This window comes from Triticum dicoccoides, chromosome 6A, assembly GCF_002162155.2.
Source record: "Triticum dicoccoides isolate Atlit2015 ecotype Zavitan chromosome 6A, WEW_v2.0, whole genome shotgun sequence".
In the NCBI taxonomy this organism is placed as follows: domain Eukaryota; kingdom Viridiplantae; phylum Streptophyta; class Magnoliopsida; order Poales; family Poaceae; genus Triticum; species Triticum dicoccoides.
In genome coordinates this window covers 46,801,432-46,815,443 of record NC_041390.1, presented here as the reverse complement: position 1 = coordinate 46,815,443, position 14,012 = coordinate 46,801,432, and positions in this window count along the sequence as shown.

Genomic DNA, 14,012 nt, shown 5'->3' with positions numbered 1-14,012 from the left:
TGAAGAGATTGAAAAAAAAAAACACAAAAGAGAAAAGGACCTGGGCCGGTGCTGCGTGCATTGTAGGTCCAACTCGTAGCGCTGTGCTCGTATGCGTAGCTAGCTTAGGAAATAAGAGTGGCTTAAGCCGCGTGAGCTAATTAGATTAGGATTACTATAATAATGCACTAAGTGTAGGAAAGTTAAGGGAAACATAAAATAACAATTTCACACAACAAACTTATTAGTTGGGGTCTAGAAAAAAAACTACGCACTTAACTTAGTTTGTGTGCACCTACTTATTTAGATGCATTGACATAATTAAATTACTCAAAATGCAATATAGGGATAATATTCCTACTATTCGGTTAAACAGTAATATGCAAATTGCAATTTTGTATAGGTTGCCATTCTAACACTTTAATAATGAAAAGCAATCATAAACACTTCAAATTATTCAAATAATGATCAAATTACACAAAATGCTCATGCTCCATATAACATTCCAAATTAAAAATTTGGGATGTTACACGGTCACTATCGGTGTCAAAACCGGCGGATCTCGGGTAGGGGGTCCCGAACTGTGCGTCTAGGCCGGATGGTAACAGGAGGCAAGAGACACGAAGTTTTTGAAGGAAATATGCCCTAGAGGCAATAATATAGAATTTCTGGATAACATTAAGGGATACTTGAATAAGAGTTTTTCAATGAAAGACCTCGGTGAAGCTGCTTACATATTAGGCATAAAGATCTATAGAGATAGATCAAGACGCTTAATTGGACTTTCACAAAGCACATACCTTGACAAGATTTTGAAGAAGTTCGAAATGGATCAAGCAAATAAAGGGTTCTTGCCTGTGTTACAAGGTGTGAAGTTGAGTCAGACTCAATGCCCGACCACTGCAGAAGATAGAGAGAAAATGAAAGATGTTCCCTATGCTTCAGCCATAGGCTCTATCATGTATGCAATGCTGTGTACCAGACCTGATGTGTGCCTTGCTATAAGTCTAGCAGGGAGGTACCAAAGTAATCCAGGAGTGGATCACTGGACAACGGTCAAGAACATCCTGAAATACCTGAAAAGGACTAATGATATGTTTCTCGTATATGGAGGTGACAAAGAGCTCATTGTAAACGGTTACGTTGATGCAAGCTTTGACACTGATCCGGACGATTCTCAATCGCAAACCGGATACGTGTTTACATTAAACGGTGGAGCTGTCAGTTGGTGCAGTTCTAAACAAAGCGTCGTAGCGGGATCTACATGTGAAGCGGAGTACATAGCTGCTTCGGAAGCAGCAAACGAAGGAGTCTGGATGAAGGAGTTCATATCCGATCTAGGTGTCATACCTAGTGCACCGGGTCCAATGAAAATCTTTTGTGACAATAGTGGTGCAATTGCCTTGGCAAAGGAATCCAGATTTCACAAGAGAACCAAACACATCAAGAGACGCTTCAACTCCATCCGGGATCTAGTCCAGGTGGGAGACATAGAGATTTGCAAGATACATACGGATCTGAATGTTGCAGACCCGTTGACTAAGCCTCTTCCACGAGCAAAACATGATCAGCACCAAGGCTCCATGGGTGTTAAAATCATTACTGTGTAATCTAGATTATTGACTCTAGTGCAAGTGGGAGACTGAAGGAAATATGCCCTAGAGGCAATAATAAAGTTATTATTTATTTCCTTATATCATGATAAATGTTTATTATTCATGCTAGAATTGTATTAACTGGAAACATAATACATGTGTGAATACATAGACAAACTTAGTGTCACTAGTATGCCTCTACTTGACTAGCTCGTTAATCAAAGATGGTTATGTTTCCTAAACATGAACAAAGTGTTTTTATTTAATTAACGAGGTCACATCATTAGTTGAATGATCTGATTGACATGACCCATTCCATTAGCTTAGCACCCGATCGTTTAGTATGTTGCTATTGCTTTCTTCATGACTTATACATGTTCCTATGACTATGAGATTATGCAACTCCCGTTTACCGGAGGAACACTTTGTGTGCTACCAAACGTCACAACGTAACTGGGTGATTATAAAGGAGCTCTACAGGTGTCTCCAAAGGTAGATGTTGGGTTGGCGTATTTCAAGATTAGGATTTGTCACTCCGATTGTCGGAGAGGTATCTCTGGGCCCTCTCGGTAATGCACATCACATAAGCCTTGCAAGCATTGCAACTAATGAGTCAGTTGCGGGATGATGTATTACAGAACATGTAAAGAGACTTGCCAGTAACGAGATTGAACTAGGTATTGGATACCGACGATCGAATCTCGGGCAAGTAACATACCGATGACAAAGGGAACAACGTATGTTGTTATGCGGTCTGACCGATAAAGATCTTCGTAGAATATGTAGGAGCCAATATGGGCATCCAGGTCCCGCTATTGGTTATTGACCGGAGACGTGTCTCGGTCATGTCTACATTGTTCTCGAACCGTAGGGTCCGCACGCTTAATGTTACGATGGCAGTTATTATGAGTTTATGCATTTTTGATGTACCGAAGATTGTTAGGAGTCCCGGATGTGATCATGTACATGACGAGGAGTCTCGAAATGGTCGAGACATAAAGATTGATATATTGGAAGCCTATGTTTGGATATCGGAAGTGTTCCGGGTGAAATCAGGATTTTACCGGAGTACCGGGAGGTTACCGGAACCCCCCGAGAGCTATATGGGCCTTAGTGGGCTTTAGTGGAAAGGAGAAAGGGGCAGCCCAAGGTGGGCCACGCGCCTCCCCCCTCCCCTAGTCCTATTAGGACAAGGAGAGGTGGTCGGCCCCCTCTCTCTCTTTCCCCCCTCAAGGAATCCTATTCCAACTAGGATTGGGGGGGGGGGGGAGAATCCTACTCCCAGAGGGAGTAGGACTCCCTTGGCGCGCCCTCCTTGGCCGGCTGCCCCTCCCCCTTGGCTCCTTTATATACGGAGGCAGGGGGGCACCATAGGACACACAAGTTGATCCACGTGATCATTCCTTAGCCGTGTGCGGTGCCCCCTGCCACCATATTCCACCTCGATCATATCGTTATAGTGCTTAGGCGAAGCCCTGCGTCGGTAGAATATCATCATCGTCACCACGCCGTTGTGCTGACGAAACTCATCCCCGAAGCTTTGCTGGATCGGAGCCCGGGGAACGTCATCGAGCTGTACATGTGCTAAGAACTCGGAGGTGCCGGAGTAACGGTGCTTGGATTGGTCGGATCGGGAAGACGTACGACTACTTCCTCTATGTTGCGTCAACGCTTCCGCAGTCGGTCTGCGTGGGTACGTAGACAACACTCTCCCCTCTCGTTGCTATACATCACCATGATCTTGCGTGTGCGTAGGCAAAATTTTGAAATTACTATGTTCCCTAATAGTTTTACCCAGGTTCGGGCCCTCTCGATGGAGGTAATACCCTACGTCCTGCTTGGTTAATATTGATGATATGGGTAGTACAAGAGTAGATCTACCACGAGATCGAAGAGGCTAAACCCTAGAAGCTAGCCTATGGTATGATTGTTGTTGTGTATGTTGTCCTACGGACTAAAACCCTCCGTATCGCCAAGCTTTCCTTCCACGCCAAGAAAAGTCCCTTCCGGACACGGGACGAAGTCTTCAATCTTGTATCTTCATAGCCCAGGAGTTCGGCTGAAGGTATAGTCCGGCTATCCAAACACCCCCTAATCCAGGACTCCCTCAGTAGCCCCCGAACCAGGCTTCAATGACGATGAGTCCGGCGCGTAGATTGTCTTCGGCATTGCAAGGCGGGTTCTCCCCCAAATTTTGTGTACCTGTTGAATAAAGTCCGGTTTCTTGTAGATGTTGCGCTCCTTGGCTTCTACGCCCAATAATGGACGCTTCCCACGTGTCAAACGAATATGAAAAGTCTGAGTGTTTTTACATCCACACCCCTAGTCGCGTAAATGAGCTGCCCTATTTAAGGGGACGAGGATTTAGATCCAAACCACACCTTGTCCCATTCGCGAGTGTTCATTAGAGCGCATCCGACAAGGGTCCATTCCACCATGGCCAGCCGTCGCAACTCCTCCCCTCGCCCTTCCAGCCCTAAGCCTGGATATTGGGAGAGATGCTCCATGCCGCATAGCGAGCTAGTGACGCTCCAGACCAAGGGATTTCTCCCCCCGGCCTATATGGTCCCGGTTCGAGCCGGTCTTGCCGTCTATAACGGCGGAGAGCAAGCAGAGAGTGCCCCTAATCCCTCCAAAGGAGAGCGGGTGTGCCTCGTCCCTTATTTAATAAGGGGCTCGGATTTCCAATCCATCCATTTCTCCGGGGGCTGCTGGAGTTCTACGGCCTCCAGCTACATAATCTCACGCCTGCCTCCGTATTGCATATCGCGGGCTTTGTAGCCCTCTATGAGCTGTTCTTGGGTGTTGAAGCTCATTTCGGGCTGTGGAAAGAGCTATTCTGCCTCGTGCCCCGTTCCAAGAAGGGGTCAATGTATCAAGTGGGCGGAGCTGAAGTGTGGCGCATCACCGGGACCGGATATCTGTCCGGAACCCCAAAGAAGGCGTCCGAAGACTGTCCCTCGGAATGGTTTTATATAGAAGACGTCCCGCTGCCGGATCCTGTCTGGATCGGCCTCCCTGAATTCAACAGTGCTCCCTTAAAGAAGCGCCTAAGCTGGTGCCCACGGAGCCCTCAGAGGGAAAGTGACAGGGACATCATTTACCTGATGGGCCGAATAAGATTGTTAGCCCATTCCGGACTAACCATGATCGGGGTTATGGCCGAATGCATTATGCGGGGGGTGCAGCCGCTTCATTATAGAAGCCACCCCATGTGGGACTTCAACGGGGAGGACGACGCCACCCGCTACGGCCGTAAGGGGTCGGATTCAGCTGCCGCTCTACTAAAGATCTTGTCCACTTTGTATAAGGGAGAAGAGGAGGAATTTCTCCGCGTCAACCCTCAGGGTGGATTCTCCATGCACAATCCCCCAAGCTGGGTAAGCGGCCGTATTTACTTGTCCATCTATTTTGTATTCCCATTGTTAAATATTCAGTCTGACGACTTCAACGCAGGATCTGTGCCGGGCTGTTAAGGAAATAAGCAGCCCTCCTCCATAACCCGAGGACCCAGGACGGTCCCTCGACCCGACCTCTCAAGAGGATCCGGACATATCTGTGGAGCTGATTGATGGAGTGTTCCATCAATTGAGTAAGGACAACGCCTTGGTGGCCATTACGGCCGATTACCCAGGGCTAATCCTGACCCCCCAGGTAACTAAGATCGAAGTCCTAGTACCCCGAATAGGTGTCCTCCCACTCGTGTTTTCAGTTTCCTGATTACAACCGAACATTGCAGGGGAGGTTTTTAAGGCGGAAGGCCGAACCTGCGGCGACAAGCCAACGAGGGGCCGTAGGGCCCCGCGGGCAGAAAAGAAGTGCAGTCTGGACCGAGGCGTCAGCGCAAAGGTATGGCACGCCCTTATCCCAGGTGTTATACCTTCGAGGCACATTGACACTCGCGCTCTCTTCAGGACAAAGAGACCTCGCCGGACTATATCCGGAGAGGCTGCCAATCGCGCCTCCACCAGCCAGGCTCCAAAGCTTGGTCCGGAGGCGGAGGCGAACGTAAGGCACGCGCCAGACGCTCCTCCGACGGAGGATGTGGACGGGTTGTCTGCCACCAACTCTGAGGTGGAGAGTGCCATGAACCACAGGCGTCGCCGGACAATTCTCCGCGACTCTTGTTTCTCCCAAGGGGCGTTAGATGCCTTCAACTCGGGAGATGCGTACCTCCGTGCCGCTCAAAATGGTCTAGCCAGAGCCATAGAGCAATATGTAGAAGACATACGGGTAAGAAAATTCTGGTAATTATATATATATACCAGTAGCCCCCGAGACTTGAAACAGTTAGAATAACTGATTTTAGGATCATTTGTTATGCAGGTTCTTACAGAAAAGAATTCCCTACTGTCCAAGGAGCTAGAAGAGTGCAAAGCCCAACTTGAGGCCGCACTAGCCGCGACAGGGGAGCCCAAGGAGACCCCCTCTGGTAATATACACTTCGAAAGATAAGTATTTTGCGAAGCACGATATGGGTGCAAATCTGACAAATGAAATTGCAGATGGCGCCGGATTGAATCCGGAAAGGCAACACCTCCTACGCCAGCTAAAGGCTGGTGAGAAGGTGCTGACAAAGGTGAGGCGGGAGAAGAACGATCTCCAAGATGCCAACACCAAGCTGGGCGTTGAGCTGAAAGATGTTTGTGCCCAGCTGTCAGACTCCGTGAAGGAGAATCAGCGGCTTCGGCGTGACATATTTAGTAAGTGCTTGAACGAACCTTTGAAAGAAAGTTCGGCGGGGAAGTCGACTAACAGAGCAATGTCTGTAGGTGTGCTAACAGGTCATCCTGCAGAGGAGATGCCCGGTTCTACGGGTGACCTTCTTCCCGAGCTCTTGCAACTGCTCGATCGAGTTCGGCAGGCGATGCAAGGCGTCGCCCAGGCCCTGTGGCCATCCGTCTCCATGCCCAAAGGTCTTGGAGAGCTTATAGAGAAGCTAAAGGGAGCACGGCGGCGCTTCCTCTTGTGGAAGATATCAGCCTGCTGTCAAGGTGCCAGGGAGGCCTGGGCCATGGTGAAGACGCGGTACGCAAAGGCTGACCCCAACCACATGGCCGAGGTCAGTCCTGTAGGGCCCGATGGGAAGGAGATCCCTGTAAGCTTAGTATACGGCCAAGTAGAGTTGGCCGCAAAGTATTCCCAGCAGGACTGTAAATTAGACAGCCTGTTAGATGGTATTGAAGAGGAATACAATCAGTCAAAATGACTATGTAATTTAATTGACATTTATAATGCCTTCTAGCCGGATTGTAGATCATTTGTCATGGCCGACCTTTTCGCTTCAGCCTCGGGACCTGACGGTCCGGAGTGTGTCCGAATTCCCCCACGGTTATATAGGAACCGGTGAATGCATGGAGACCAGGCGTAGGGGTCATTAGGGCTTGAACAGACAAGTTCCCGACTAGTTATGTTATATTACATGGTTAGTAAGAAACATCTTCCAGTGAGAATAGTTCCGTTAGGGGTTCCTTTCCCTGGGAGGCATGCCCTAAGGTGCATGTCCATGCTGCAAAAAGAAACGTAGGAAAAACATCTGGGGGCATATAGATAAAAATAAAAAAGATCATCTTTATTTCACCAACCGAATATTCCCTTAAGAACGCTAGCTTTCAGCGTCACCCAGTCTGAGGTACACGTCCGGCTGACCCGGCAGTAACAATCGCAGAGGTGCTCCCTTTACCACCTAGTCGAACAATCGGGAACGTAGGGGTAAGCACAGGAGTCAGGCAACCCAGCTTGGCCAAAACAGTCATATCGATGCATATAATGGTGAATAAAAGGTACATGCGGAAGTGTGAGACATGTGTTGGGCATGAAGCCCATATGAATAAGCTTCTGTTTAAAGAAGCCCCCAGGTTTAATGAGGGCGGATAGCGCGTCACTTTATGAGCCTTTAAAGGCTATAAGAGAGAGAGAGAAGAAGAGAAATGTAACATAGAAAATATATAAAAAATGGACAAGGGAAGGAGACAAACACAGAGTCCGGCGCTAGGCATAGAATCTTCGGAGACGGGCTGCGTTCCATGGGTTTGGTTCAAGTCGGTTATCCGATGCATCCCGCAGGCGGTATGCTCCACCAGTCAGGACTTGGTCGATTATGAAGGGACCTTCCCACTTGGGCTTGAGTTTGTCCTTTTTCTTGTCCGATAGTCGTAGAACTAATTCGCCAACATTGTAATTTTTGGCCCGTACTTCTCTGCTTTGGTATCTTCGAGCCTGCTGTTGATAGAATGCGGAACGGGCTTTTGCCACGTCACGCTCCTCCTCCAATGCGTCCAAACTGTCCTGCCGATCGAGCTCGGCTTCTCTTTCTTCGTACATGCGCACTCGAGGTGAGTCATGAATTATGTCGCAACGCAAAACTGCCTCTGCGCCGTACACCATAAAGAATGGTGTGTATCCGGTGGTGCGATTCGGTGTGGTCCACAGCCCCCAGAGTACGGAGTCAAGCTCCTCTACCCAGTGCGTGTTAGATTCCTTGAGGGACCGCACTAATCTGGGTTTGATGCCGCTCATGATAAGACCATTTGCACATTCGACCTGGCCGTTAGTTTGTGGGTGATAGACGGAAGCATACTCGAGCTTGATGCCCATGTTTTTGCACTAGAGTTTTACCTCGTCGGCCGTGAAGTTCGTTCCGTTGTCAGTGATGATGCTGTGGAGGACTCCGTAACGGTGTACAACCCCGGATATAAAGTCTATCACCGGTCCGGATTCGGCCGTCTTAACAGGCTTGGCTTCTATCCATTTGGTGAACTTATCCACCATGACCAGTAAGTATTTTTGCTTGTGGGTTCCGCCTTTAAGGGGTCCAACCATGTCAAGCCCCCAGACCGCGAAGGGCCAAGTAATGGGGATAGTTTGGAGGGCGGTGGGTGGCATATGGCTTTGGTTTGCAAAGAGCTGGCAACCGGTGCATCGTTGGACTAAGTCCTGAGCATCTGCCTGGGCCGTCGGCCAGTAAAAGCCTGTACGGAAGGCCTTGATTACAAGGGACCGGGCTGCAGCGTGATGACCGCCGAGTCCGGCATGAATTTCAGCCAGGAGGTTCCGCCGCTCCTCTTCGGAGATGCACCTTTAAAGGACTCCGGTAGTGCTTTTCTTATAAAGCTCTCCCTTGTGTACTCTGTAGGCTTTGGATCGCCGCACTATGCAGCATGCCTCATTTTGGTCCTCGGGGAGTTCCTGCCTAGTAAGGTAGGCAAGGAATGGTTCTGTCCACGGGGCGAGGACGACCATTATTACGTGGGCTGAAGGTGTTATTTCATTGGCAGAGCCTCCGATTGTGTCAGAATGTTTGGTGTCGGGCAGTGCGGTTGGGTCCGGGCTGTTATTGTTCGGCTCCCCTTCCCATACTACGAATGGCTTGAACAACCTTTCCAAGAAGATGTTGGGGGGGACTACGTCGCGTTTTGCGCCGATGCGTGCCAGGACATCTGCCGCCTGATTATTTTCCCGGGCTATATGGTGAAATTCAAGCCCCTCGAACCGAGCTGACATTTTTAGGACGACGTTGCGGTAAGCTGCCATTTTTGGATCCTTGGCATCAAAGTATCCATTTATTTGGGATATTGCAAGGTTTGAGTCCCCGCGCACCTCTAGGCGTTGGATGCCCATGGATACTGCCATCCGGAGACCATGTAAAAGGGCCTCATATTCGACTGCATTGTTGGAGTCCGTGTACATAATCTGTAGTACGTATTGAATTGTGTCTCCTGTGGGGGACGTTAAAACGACGCCAGCCCCCAGTCCGGCCAACATCTTGGAGCCGTCGAAATGCATGATCCAATTTGAATATGTGCCGTACTCTTTAGGGAGTTCGGCCTCCGTCCATTCTGTGACGTAGTCGTCCAAGACTTGCGACTTGATGGCTCGCCGTGGCTTATAAGTTATGTCGAACGGGAGGAGCTCAATGGCCCATTTTGCAATCCGGCCCGTTGCTTCACGGTTGTTTATAATATCGTTAAGTGGTACTTCCGAGGCTACTGTTATTGAACACTCTTGAAAGTAGTGTCGTAGCTTCCGGGATGCCATGAATACCGCGTACGCAATCTTTTGATAATGCGGGTACCGTGATTTGCAGGGAGTGAGGAAGGTGGACACATAATAGACTGGCTTTTGAAGGGGGAATTTGTGTCCGTCCGCTTCTCGTTCGACGACGAGCACTGCGCTTACAACCTGATGTGTTGCTGCAATGTATAATAGCATTGGTTCGCCAATGTTTGGCGCGGCCAGGACTGGGTTTGTTGCCAGTATGGCTTTTATTTCATCGAGTCCGGCCGTGGCTGCATCCTTCCATTTGAAGTGTTCGGTGCGCCGAAGGAGGCGGTAAAGGGGTAGGGCCTTTTCTCCCAAGCGGGAGATAAAGCGGCTTAGAGCTGCCACGCATCCGGTTAACTTTTGTATTTGTTTGAGGTCCTTCGGGATATGCATTTGCGACAGAGCTCGGATCTTGGCTGGATTTGCTTCAATTCCTCTACCGGATACAATGTATTACCACACTAGAGAGTCAGTATCCTTAGTAAAGAGATACTATTAGCAATAGCCTCTAACTCAAGCCAATTACACATCATAGGTGGTGAGAAAGCTCTTCTAAAAGTGAGTTTCAGGGTTACCCCATCTGCCACTTGTCTAATAGTTTGCCCCTGTTCTCTACAAAAGACATATAGGTCCCAGAATTGAATGGAAAGAGGTGATGAACCAAACCAGCAATCTTCCCAAAATATAATTTTATTACCATCCCCCAGTGCCCATTTGTATCCGACTGCCCTAGAGGACCATACTAATCCTTTCCAGAAGGTTGATGCATCTTTATCTTGGATACATAAAATGTTTGCCATTGGTTTGTACTCCGTTCGTAAAGAAATATAAGATTGTTTAGATCACTACTTTAGTGATCTAAACGGTCTTATATTTCTTTACAGAGGAAGTAATTATTATCAACTACAGTTCTCTAGATCTTCCCCTCATCAAACATGTACCTATTCACCTAGGCACCCAACAGACAGATATTAAGATCATGAATGTTGGGAATGCCCAAACCTCCAAAATCCTTTTTCATGGTGACTAAAGGCCAATTTGCCAAATGTATCTTCCTATGGTCTTCAAAACCATTCCGAAGGCAGTTTGCCATCTGGGTGTTAATCATGTCTACTGCCCATTTGGGGAATCTGCCGGATAGATGGGGATCGGATGCTAGCAAGACAAGCCTAGTCTAGCAGGATGGGAGAGTAACTTGCTTCTCCACCATGCAATCCTCTTCAGGATTTTATCAATGAGAGGTTGGGCATCCTCTCTAGACAATTTCTCAAAATCTAAAGGCACCCCTAAGTATTTTATAGGGAATTTGCCTATTGGACAACCAAAGAAATCTACAAAGGCCCAATCTCATTTGCTTCTAAATTTAGGGGGATCATCTCACTTTAGTTGTAATTAATCCTCATCCCTGATACTTGCTCAAAACAGGTAAAGATCCATTTCAGGTTTGTGGCCATGGAGTGATCACTATCTACAAAGAAGATAGTGTCATCAGCATACTGCAAGCTGATGACACCTCCTGGACACAGCTCATGAGCAAGTCTTTTGATTAAAGGTTATCAGAGGCTTTCACGAACATCCTAGTCAATGCATCTACCACTAAATTGAAAAGCAAAGGCGACAAAGGGTCCCCTTGTCATCTTGATCCACTTGACCCATTTAACATCAAAACCCTTCTAAGAGGACAAGTAAGGAATTTAAATCTACTTTGTCAAAAGCCTTTTCATAATCATGTTTTAAGACCACGCCCTTCCTTTAGACCTAACAATAGAATGTATTACTTCATGGGCAGTAACCACACTCTCTAAGATATATCTGATTATCTTCGTGATGTGACAACTGGTTCCAAAGATATTGTTTAATGTCCAAAAATATTTCAAGTTATTTTTTTTGACATTTTAGACAACATGTGTATCAAACATTAAGCGACCCTCTTTGGGAGCCATCGTTATTTTTTTGTGTGAATTTTCTGCATGAAAGTTTCACTTGGCTCGAGGTCTGTCATCACCGACGGGTTGCACGTTGGTTACGTCTACTACGGCAAGAGGTTCCTCATGCGCCGAGGGATTGTCTATTGGTCGTCGTCGCCCCATCTTCATTTTATGTGTACTGGTTTGCATAATTCGGTGATTTTATCTTGGATCTTAGAGGAGTTCGTTGCATCGTAAAAGATTGGGCCAAATAAGTGACGCGTCTGAGGTCGTGCTCTCATCAGTTGGTATCAGATTACTGGGTTTATCACGGTGCAATTTCAGTCCTATATTTTGTTCATACAGATTCTAAATCTGCGATGAGGATGGAACACTATTTTGATGGTGATGTCAGAAAGTGAGAAGAATCCTTCACGAGCCCTTTCTTGGTTTCAGATCTACACAAGGGTAACAGTAGGAAATTTTTCTTGTGCCATGATGATGGATCGCTGTTCGCAAATTAATTTGGTGAGTCAAAACTTGGTTGATGCATTGAAGCTGGTCTTGATAGAACATCCAGACCCATATAAGCTCTCATGGCAGGGAAAATTTGTGATTATCAAACATCAAGTGGAGGTGGTTTTCAAATTTTGTGAGCAGATTGACGTGGTTGTCTGTGATGTTCTTCCCCACCATATGCATGTGTGTACCTTGATACTTGGTCAACCTTGGACAAAAAAAGGGAGTTGCAGATTGATAAATCTGGCACTTTTTCTTGGAGAAAATTTTGGATTTTTCATAATGGTTGATGGATTTATTTTGAAGCATACTCCTTTGAACAATATTTGGAGGATCGTAAGAGGCGAGACCATGCACATGCTGCAATTGATGCAAAGAAACAAGAAGAGATGATCTTTCTAGAAAAGAAAAGGTCTGAGGATAGTCTTGGAACTACAAATATTTCTTCACATGAGGCAAACAAAGAGAAACCAGTAGTACCAATGATTGGGTTGGATGTGCAACTTAAGAAGGTACCTCGTGGAGATGACTTGGCAGTGGACAGAGGCCAGCACATGAGTTTATTTCAAACTCAGTGTGACATTAAGGGTGTGGCGTGCAAGTTAATTATTGATGGAGGTAGCTGCACTAATGGCATTAGCAAGATGTTGGTGGAGAAGTTTGGTTTGTCCGATATGACGAACCATATCATTTGGAGTGGTTGAACAATTGTGGAAAACTCAAAATTACACATAAAGTACGTGTACCATTTTCAGTTGAGCAATATATTGATGAGGTGGAATGCGATGTTTTACCGCTGGAAGCTTGTCGTTTATTACTTGGACGACCATGGCAGCACGATCGTAATGCCATGCATCCTGGCAGGTCCAATACTTATACATTTTTCATTCCGGGAAGCAAATGACACTTAAGCCGATGGCTGAGAAATTATTTCGCTCAGATGTGATATTAACAGTGCAAAAGGGGCTGACAAGAAAAACACGAAAGCGACGATGGTTTCTCCTCAAGTAGGGGGAGGGGGGTTATATTCTTTCAGTAAATAAGAAGGTCCATACAGCCACCACGAAGTCGAGGACGGCTTCGTTTCAAGCAGGGGAGGGTGATGTGACAACTGGTTCCAAAGATATTGTTTCACGTCCAAAAATATTTCAGGTTATTTTTTTTGACAGTTTAGACAACATGTGTATCAAACATTAAGCGGCCCTATTTAGGAGCCATCTTTTTTTTGTGTGAATTTTCTGCGTGAAAGTTTCACTTGGCTCGAGGACCGTCATCACCTACGGGTTCCGCACTGGTTACATCTACTATGCGGGAGGTTCATCGTGCACCGAGGGATTGTCCGTTGGTCGTCGTCGCCCCAGCTTCAGGTTACGTGTACTGGTTCACGTAATTGGGAGATTTTATCTTGGGTCTTAGAGGAATTCGTTGCATCGTAAAAGATCGGGCCAAATAAGCGGCGCATATGAGGTTGTGCTCATATCACTTCCGATATTCCGATAAATCGGTCGATTTTCCTGTGTCTGACCGATAAGATAAATTGGCTGATAAATCAGCCGATATGGTGATAAATTGACCGATATGCTGATAAACTGGCCGATTTACCTCTTATCATGTGTCAGCCGATAAATTCCTGATAAGCGATATCCCCAACATTGCCTTTAGTAAAGGCCGATTGACTCTTGGAGACTAGTCTATGCATGATCACTCCAAGTCTATCAGCCAGTACCGTGGTAATTTTTTTGAAAACACAATTAAATAAGCTAATTGGTTGAAATTTTGTCATGACAGAGGCCTCAAGTTCCTTAGGAATGAGGGTAACCATGGCAAAGTTCAAATGAAAAATATCTAACTTACCAAGGTGGATATCAACAAACATAGCCATAAGATCCTTCTTAATCAAACCCAAAATTTTTGATAAAAGAAAAAGGAAGTCCATCTGGGCCAGGGGCTCCATCTGAGTAAGAATTGA